The sequence below is a fragment of the Gavialis gangeticus genome, unplaced genomic scaffold, assembly GCF_001723915.1.
Source record: "Gavialis gangeticus isolate Ggan-Ray unplaced genomic scaffold, GavGan_comp1, whole genome shotgun sequence".
NCBI lineage: Eukaryota > Metazoa > Chordata > Crocodylia > Gavialidae > Gavialis > Gavialis gangeticus.
In genome coordinates, this window is record NW_017729031.1 from 117,521,589 (window position 1) to 117,529,411 (window position 7,823).

Sequence of the window (7,823 nt, forward strand, 5' to 3'; positions counted from 1 at the left end):
CGCAGCTGCCTGCAGGCAGTCCTCACTCACTGCCACTGACACCACTGCTTGTGGGCAGTCGCCATGCCCCCCCAGCCTCAGGAGGCTCAAGGTGTTCATGTAAAACTCATCTATAATTGATCGAGTACAAAATTCTGGGTTGTTTTTGGTGAAAATGGGGTATTGGGCCTTGGTTCAGGAACTAATCCCCCATTTATAATATTGTTCCTATGGGAAAATTGGTTCTGAGTTACAATGTTTCGACTTAAGATGTGGTTTTCAGGAACCAATTGTGTCCTAAGTCCAAGGACTGCCTGTATTGCCCATCCCAAGCATTAACTCCTACACACACTCACACACACAACACACAACAGTCAGGAGTTTAAAACTATAACATTATACAATAATCTATTTTTGGTTTGCATTTTGTTTTCTCTTTCTTTTTAAGGCATTAAGGTTCACCTCCCCAAGCTTCCTCCACAGTTAAAGCTAGAATCTTTTGTTTAAAAAGAAAAAAGCAAGTGGAGAGTCTCCTGTCACCATGTGACCCCAAGAACCAGACAGCATGAAAGAAGTTTCCCTATACCCCAATCACTTTGCCAGGGCTGTATGTCTCCTCTCACCTCCTTGAAGATGGGGGTAGGCTGTCTCTCCTTCAGTGCACAAGATGCGAGAAAAAGAGGGAGGGATGTGGATCTCCCTTCAGTTTCAGAGGTATGATGTCATGGATGAGTAGAGGTATGTTGGCCTGGATCAGTATCCAGCGTGTGACGTCGCTGGTCAGTATCAGAGGTACGATCTCACGGGTCAATATGGGGTATGATGCCATGGATCCTTCTGGTGCCTGCAACTGGTCCCCAGCCTCTTCCACCATGCCCAAGCTTTTTGCATGTCTTCCTACGGATCACCAGCATCTTCTTTCTTCCAGGTACTTGTAAGCATCCCTCAGCCTCCCTGGGTGGTGCAGACACTGTTCCCACACGGGCTCTCGGTGTGTGCTGACCGCTCTCCTCCGGCGCCAGCCGGCAGCGCCTTCAGGCCTCCCCCGGGAACTACAACTCCCAGCATCCCCCGCGGGGGCGTTGCCCTCAGAAATGTTCCGGGTGGGGCGGAGGGGGGGGGGTGAAGGGTTCCGCCCTTCCTCGGCTCCTCTTCCTCAGTCGCAGTCCGAGAGGCTTCGAGCTGTCTCCTTTGGTGAGTGAGTCCCCAGAGGAGGAGATTGGCTTCGCTGTTGCGGCGGGTGGTGTGTGTGTGTTGCGGGGGAGCACTGGGGAGCTGTCGCTGCTTCTGCTCTCTGGGTCCTGAACACTTTCACTTTCACTTCCTTAATGGGGGGGCACATGGTGATGGAAGAGAATGTCCCATTCGGGGACCCGGAGTCCATGGCTTCTGGGGGGGGTAACCCCCCTTCCCCCACACACTTAATGGGATGGAGGGAAAGAAGGGGGGGATGGGGATAGCCGGGCAACACCCCTGAGGCCTGCTGCTCAGGGTGTTGCTTCCAGGAGGACCCTGCTTTGCAAATGTGCCCCCTGCAGAGTGTTGCTATGGGGTGTTGCCCCAGCCAGATGCCAGGATTTGCCCCTGCATCCCTTCAGTTGTCTCACCTTTCCCTCACCCTCCTTTGCCAGCCCCTCTGTTTGCTCCTGCCCTCCCATGACCCATCCTCCAACCCCCCTGCCTCCAACCCTGCTGAAAGAGCTGGGTCTTGCACCAGGATCTCCTGCCCTGATGATTCTGGAGCTGTTCCCGTTTTGCCTCCAGGCACACATACCCTCCCTCCCCCCCAACCCCAAGATTGACCCCTGACTTGGCACCGCTCAGGATGGGGCAGTTATTTTGCTGCATGGGCTGGCAGTGTGTTGGGGCAGGGGGGAGGAGGTGAGCACTAAGCTGTGGCACAGAAGTATAGGAGTGGATATGGGGCTTTTGGCCTGCTCCTGAGCCCACCCACAAATTGTGCCCCCCCCCAAGACTCAGGAGGCACCAGTCACCCCTGCCTCCAGGCATCTCACGCAGATGCCTTTTGATCTTCTGTTGCCTCTGCTGCACCACGTCCTGGCCCCACAGCATGCTGCTAGGAGGGCAGCGAGGCAAGATGTCACTAAGTGTGGTGCCAATGCAGCTTCCTTCTGGTTGAGCTGGGTGAATTCAGTCAAGTGGCAATTCTGCAGTCCTTGCCTCCAGTTGGTATTGAGGGGTTTGGGTAGAGGGATGTATACGCATGGACTGAACAAACAACAGAGCTTAAAAGCAGTGTACAAAACAAAGGTCCGTGTAGATAAGATAAAACAGCAGCTCTCTGCTTTGATTATTAATTCTAGAATATGGGAACTTCTGACAGCACTGACAGGTAACACACTTCAAACAGATGTAAGGAAATAAGATTTAATTTTTTAAATACACGATCAACTCGGGGAACTCATTGGCACAAGCTGCTACTGAGAGCAAGAATTTAGCAGGATTCCAAAGATGACAGCTCACTTATATAAAAAGAACAACTATTGTTACATTAGGTAGGAAAAATATGAGTGATATAATTTCCCTGCTTCATGGTATAAATCACATGCTAATGCCTGGGATTAGGAAGAAATTTCCCAGATGGCAGTTTAGTTCATAATTGTCCATAATGGAGTTTCTCAATATTCTGCGTGAAGCATCTGATACTGGTGACTGTCAGAAACCAGATGGGCCATTGGTCTGCTGTTGCATGGTATTTCCTATGAGTGCTGGAAAGGAGGAAGTGTTAGTGGCTGAGCTGAACAAAATGGGTCTTGAGGGATTTGAAGGAGAATTAAGTTGCCTAGCACCCAGGATTAGGGAAATATGGGTTGATATGGAAAAGGCTTTAAGCTGCTTATGGGGAAAGGAGATCAGGTGCATGTTGTGTGGCAGACTGGAGTTCAATGGGCCCAATTCATCATTTCCCAACAGAGGGCATGCTGGGGCTGAGTCAAGCCAACCCTAAGCATCCTAGGCTGTTGCAATATCTATAAGGGTTTTAACAGCATATGTGTGTTAGGGAAGGAGGGGAGTGCAGAGGAGTTAAATCTGCCCCACCCCCCTTGCATCAGCATGTATTTGGCTGCATGAGCAGGGGAGTAATGAAGGGCATGTGGGGGGATAGTAGTGAAATAGTGCTAGGGTAGTGGTATGAGTAGCTTTGATGGTGACAAGGAAGACAGGGAATATGAAGCCAAAGGAGAACGTGCAGGATTCAAGTGGAAGAAGGGAAAATGACACTTTGGGAGCAGCAAGTCATGAAATAAAATAAATAAATTGCCCCTCATTGTTAGCCAGAAGCCAGCCACTGCAGAATTGCTGCTACCCCTGCTGGCAAAGGAGTGTTTCTGGTTGAGCTTTTTGCTTCTCTCTGTCCCTTGAGCCATCCAGTAAACCTTTGATGATAACATTTCTTTAGTAATAACCTTTGAAAATAAATAATGGATCATCTGTCAGAAGAGAGAGGAGAGAGAAAGGGACTGATGTTTCTGAATGGTATTATAAGACAGAAATCACTGAATTGGGGACTCTAACGACAAAGGGAAAAATAGTGGGCTTGAAGGTCACAGCAATGGTACTTCCATTGCTCCTTTCATTCAAGGATCTCAGAAGGCTTTATAAAGCTTTTGGACATCAGAGGGAATGAGAGGGATGTGCCAGGCTCTGCATGTATAGATAGGATGATTTTTTTTACTTCTCTTTCCTTCTGGTTCTGAACCCCCTGCTTATCACTCTGCTATATTTATTGATTGGTAACAACTGGCCTAACAGTTTCACTTTTTCAGCTATCTTCCCTACTAGGCAAAGGGACCTGTGAAAGGCAAATTTGGGGGCTTATATAAACCTTCCCTTTACTTTTGTTTGAATACTGATATGACCCCTGGATAAGATTTTGTCTTGCAACAAGATATTGAGTCACAACAATATTAACTGACTCCCAAAGTTGCACAGAAGCCTATTGCAGGAAGAGAAATTGAATCCTGACCTCTGGACCCCAAACCAGTGCATCCCCCTCCTAAGCTTGAATTTGGTTTCTTGCTGTTTACTAGATTCCCAGTGATTCCTGAATGAGAACATTCCTGAAGGACCCAACTCTCCTCAAATAACTGTTTTGTTGACTAGAACCTACAAGGAGCAAGGTCAGTTATAGCCTTGCTATCTGTGACTTGGCAAGCAGCATCTAAGGCTTCATTTATAGTTAGCAGATGGGTAACAGATAAGAACTATCTTAGTCTCTTTGATCCTTATATAATAGAACCAAAAATGGCCTCTTCCAAAATTAAAACAACTCCAAGTCCCAGAAGCTGGACTGCAGATAAGGGGAAGCCCGTGATGGGTTATTTATTTCTCCCTGGCTGGGTGCATCGTGTAATTATACCTCATTACCTTATGGCACAGTCTGTGTGGCACTGAGTTTCTCATTAATATTGTGTAAGGTGCAACTGCCACTGAGTCTTTCAGAGGCAGCAACCCCAGGTGGCTCATTTTCTCCTCTCTTTGCTGATGACTTATAAAGAGCTCAGATAATGACTTGCAGAATTTGGAAATTATTAAAACAGCACCCGTTCCTTTCCCTGCCATTATCCTTTCCTCGATTCATTGTTGCTCTATTGACAAATACTGTTATATCTGTGACACACAAGTGACAGCTTCGAAAGAGGGTAGGAGACTAGGAATGGGGCTTTTCCTAGTTACATCACTGACCCAAGATACTCAGTTTTCCCATCTGTAAACACAAGCACCACCTGAACAGGTACTTGAACCCTGGCCAGTGATATTAAGAACCTGAAGCTCAATCAACTGAAATATACAAGTTTACAGTTTCCCTCTCTGTAAAATGGGGCTAATACTGCTCATCACAGTGAAGGACTGTAAAGCTTAATTTGTTAATGTTTATAAGGCACTTTCAGATCCTTGGCTGGAAGACGCAGGAAAAGGCAAGGTGTGGCTAATTCCAAAACATAAGCAGGAACACGTTTTCTGCATTTAAAGAGTTTTCCCTGTGCTACAGAATTGTGCTTTGGAATCTCAGCTTTCATTAAAAAAAAATTTCTATCCCTAATGGCTGTTAAAATAAGCTCTGCATTGTTAATCAGTATAAACCAATGCTTGCGTTTGCAAAGAGCCTGAACTGATGGCTTTGAGGGATATGAAATGTCCTGGTGTTCTTACCTAGGGCCTTATGGATTCTGGGATTGTATGAGCATTGAATTTGGCATCATTCCACACCCCCCGCTGAACTGGACATTTTTTCCACAGAACTCATTACTTCATTGCAGCCAGGCATTTTATTTTCTTTCTTTGAAGTTTTGCAACAGTTTGGGCTCAGGTCTAATGCTGATGCTGCTCTGTGACAATAACTGAGGTCCTACAGTTAGATTAAGCCAAAGTCACTTTCTGCCTTTCTCAGGTGGCTGCTAGAGGTCCATTGGCATTATCAAGAAGATGGCAAAGTGTTTCCCAAAGGCCTGGCTAAAGCTTTCCATTTTCTAAGGTTCAGTGCTGGCCTGAACTGTGGTGTGCAGAACAGTCGCTTTGTTTGTCCACACAGTCCTTGCTATTCTGGCATCTGAGTTGTTGCTTTGTAATGTGATTTAGGGCACATTGAACACGGGCAGTTCTAAGCACAACCAAGATCCCATTCTGAAATAACACTGCCAAGCATAATGCTTATTCAGGGAGCGGGAATGCCAACATCACCCAGTTAAACATGGAGACTGGGTAATAATAGAGATAAAGTAGCAGATATCTAATCACTTCTTTTGCTGTATGCAATGGAGTGTACGTGACTTGTTACAGAATTTGAGTTTAGCTCTTCCATCTTTATGGCACAACATATGCACATATTAGGGAGAAGTCCATAGAAAACTCGCCAGCATAACCTACAGATTGTATATATGTATCTTTTGCTGAATAGATTTGCAGCCTGGAATCCTACTGAATTTATCCCTGTTCCTGGATACCCAAGTAAGGATCCATAATGTCCCCCTTTTTTCACTGCTGGCCAAAAGATTGTAAGTCTAATTGTGGCCCTCCCAACAGCTATCTACACGCATGGCATTTTCAGGCTAGGCTCATTGTCCCTGGAAACTACCTGGACTCTGTGGCTGGCACTGAATGCTACTGATGTCCTTATAAGATATTGCATGAAACCAGTACTCCACTTTCTGTTCACTTCCTTTAGACTCTTGTCCAGTCTGGAACTTTTATCTGAGAACATGACTCACTCACCGTTATTGCAGTTCAGATCAAATGGGAGGCTTCTGCTTCTGATTCCTGGAACTGAACTGTCAACTAGAAACAGGATTTTCTCAGCAAGGACTCCTCCCCTTTTGGCTTTCTGCCTGAGTCTGGCTGCTGTAGAGCACTGACAAGGCAGAGATTTTATTTCCTGTGTGTTTCTCTCTCTCTCTGTCTTCAATGGTGCTTCTGTTCCTGTCAGTTTGGTTTCTGTTTTATTAACAGCTGCGTCAGTAGCTTTGTGCTGCTCATTCCACATATTGTTGTATTTTAACTTATCAGAGGGTGTTGAAAAGTTTCCTGAATAAATAAGCACATGAATGTTCTGATACTATGTGTTGATGTTGCTACTAGGCAACCCAGTAAATGTAATGCTGAGAGCCCTTTGACAATTTCACTACAGTGGTGTCTGTTATAATAATCTCAGGATACCGACCCTTAAGAGAAAAATGCTTCAGCCCTCCTAGCAAGTCTTTCTTCTGCATGCATTCTTCCCTGGGATGTTTGCACAGCATGGTATCGATCTTTCTTTTGAGCTAGAAGGCTGAAGATAATCAGGAACGTTATGGATCTGGGTTGCTAAATCACTGTAGTGAAACTGATCAAAAAAACCCAGGAAGACTGCTGAATTTGCTTCATAGTGTCATGACTGTGGTTTGTATCTGAGTGGGATGTCAGCATTCTCTGATGTCCTGGTAGTACAAGCTGTTGATTTAGTTGCAGGTCGTATCTATATTAGAAGTGTTTCCCTGTTTTCCTATAGGAATACCAATTTGCTGCAGGGATGTCAAACATATAGCCCATGGGCCAGATCCAGCCCACAGTCCTGCTGTATCTGGCTTGCTGGGCTTTTGGTGGGCCACCTGAAGTTGTGAGGGAGTATGGCCTGTCACAGAATTTGGGGTGCTTGGGCCCTGCTAGCCATGGCTATCAGCTGCAAGTTTAGACCCCTCCTGCCCCCAAGCCCTGCGTCACTGCTGCCAGACCTCTTGCTGCTGCCAGACCTTCTGCTACCACTGCCCCAGTAGCCACAGCAGCCACCTCCATGGCTGGATCTGGCCTGTGACAAGCCACACAGTTTGAACCCAGAGTGGGGCCTGAAGTGAGTTTGACACCCCTGCTATATAGGAAAAGGGTCACTGTACCAGAAAAGTGAATCCAGCCACCTACTCCAGTGAAACAAGCTCTAACCACACAAGCACAGTTTTGTCAGCTGGCCCTGACAGTTTATACCCCAGGGTACTCAAGGAGCTGGCTAGCATCATAGCTCAGCCCCTGGCACGGGTCTTTGAGAACTCCTGGCGCTCTGGTGAAGTGCCTGAAGATTGGAAGAAGGTCAATATGGTACCTATCTTCAAGAAAGGGAGGGAAGTGGATCTGGCAAACTACAGGCCCATCAGCCTGACCTCTATCCTGGGGAAGGTCTTGGAAAAGATTATCAAAGAGGACATTCTTAACAGACTGGCTGCTGGCAACATCCCAAGGGATAGCCAGCATGGGTTTGTTGTAGTTAGGTCTTGCTTAACCAATCTTATTTCCTTTTACAACCAGGTGACCTATCACCTGGACAAGGGAGAGGAGATTGATGTTGTATATCTTGA

At 46.5% G+C, this 7,823-nt stretch overlaps 1 protein-coding gene across 3 annotated transcripts in view; it reads left to right on the forward strand.

The window, feature by feature from the left end:
- Positions 1-1,089: 1,089 nt before the first annotated feature.
- The window catches only part of CALCOCO2 (calcium binding and coiled-coil domain 2), a 33,563-nt gene continuing 26,829 nt past the window's right edge, over positions 1,090-7,823 (forward strand). For 2 of the 3 annotated variants that reach the window (XM_019523666.1, XM_019523667.1), the window contains exons 1-2: positions 1,090-1,173; positions 4,032-4,121. The gene's annotated coding sequence lies outside the window, so the exon portion shown is untranslated. The remainder of the gene's footprint in view (positions 1,174-4,031; positions 4,122-7,823) is intronic. The other variant, XM_019523665.1, reaches the window with a different exon arrangement.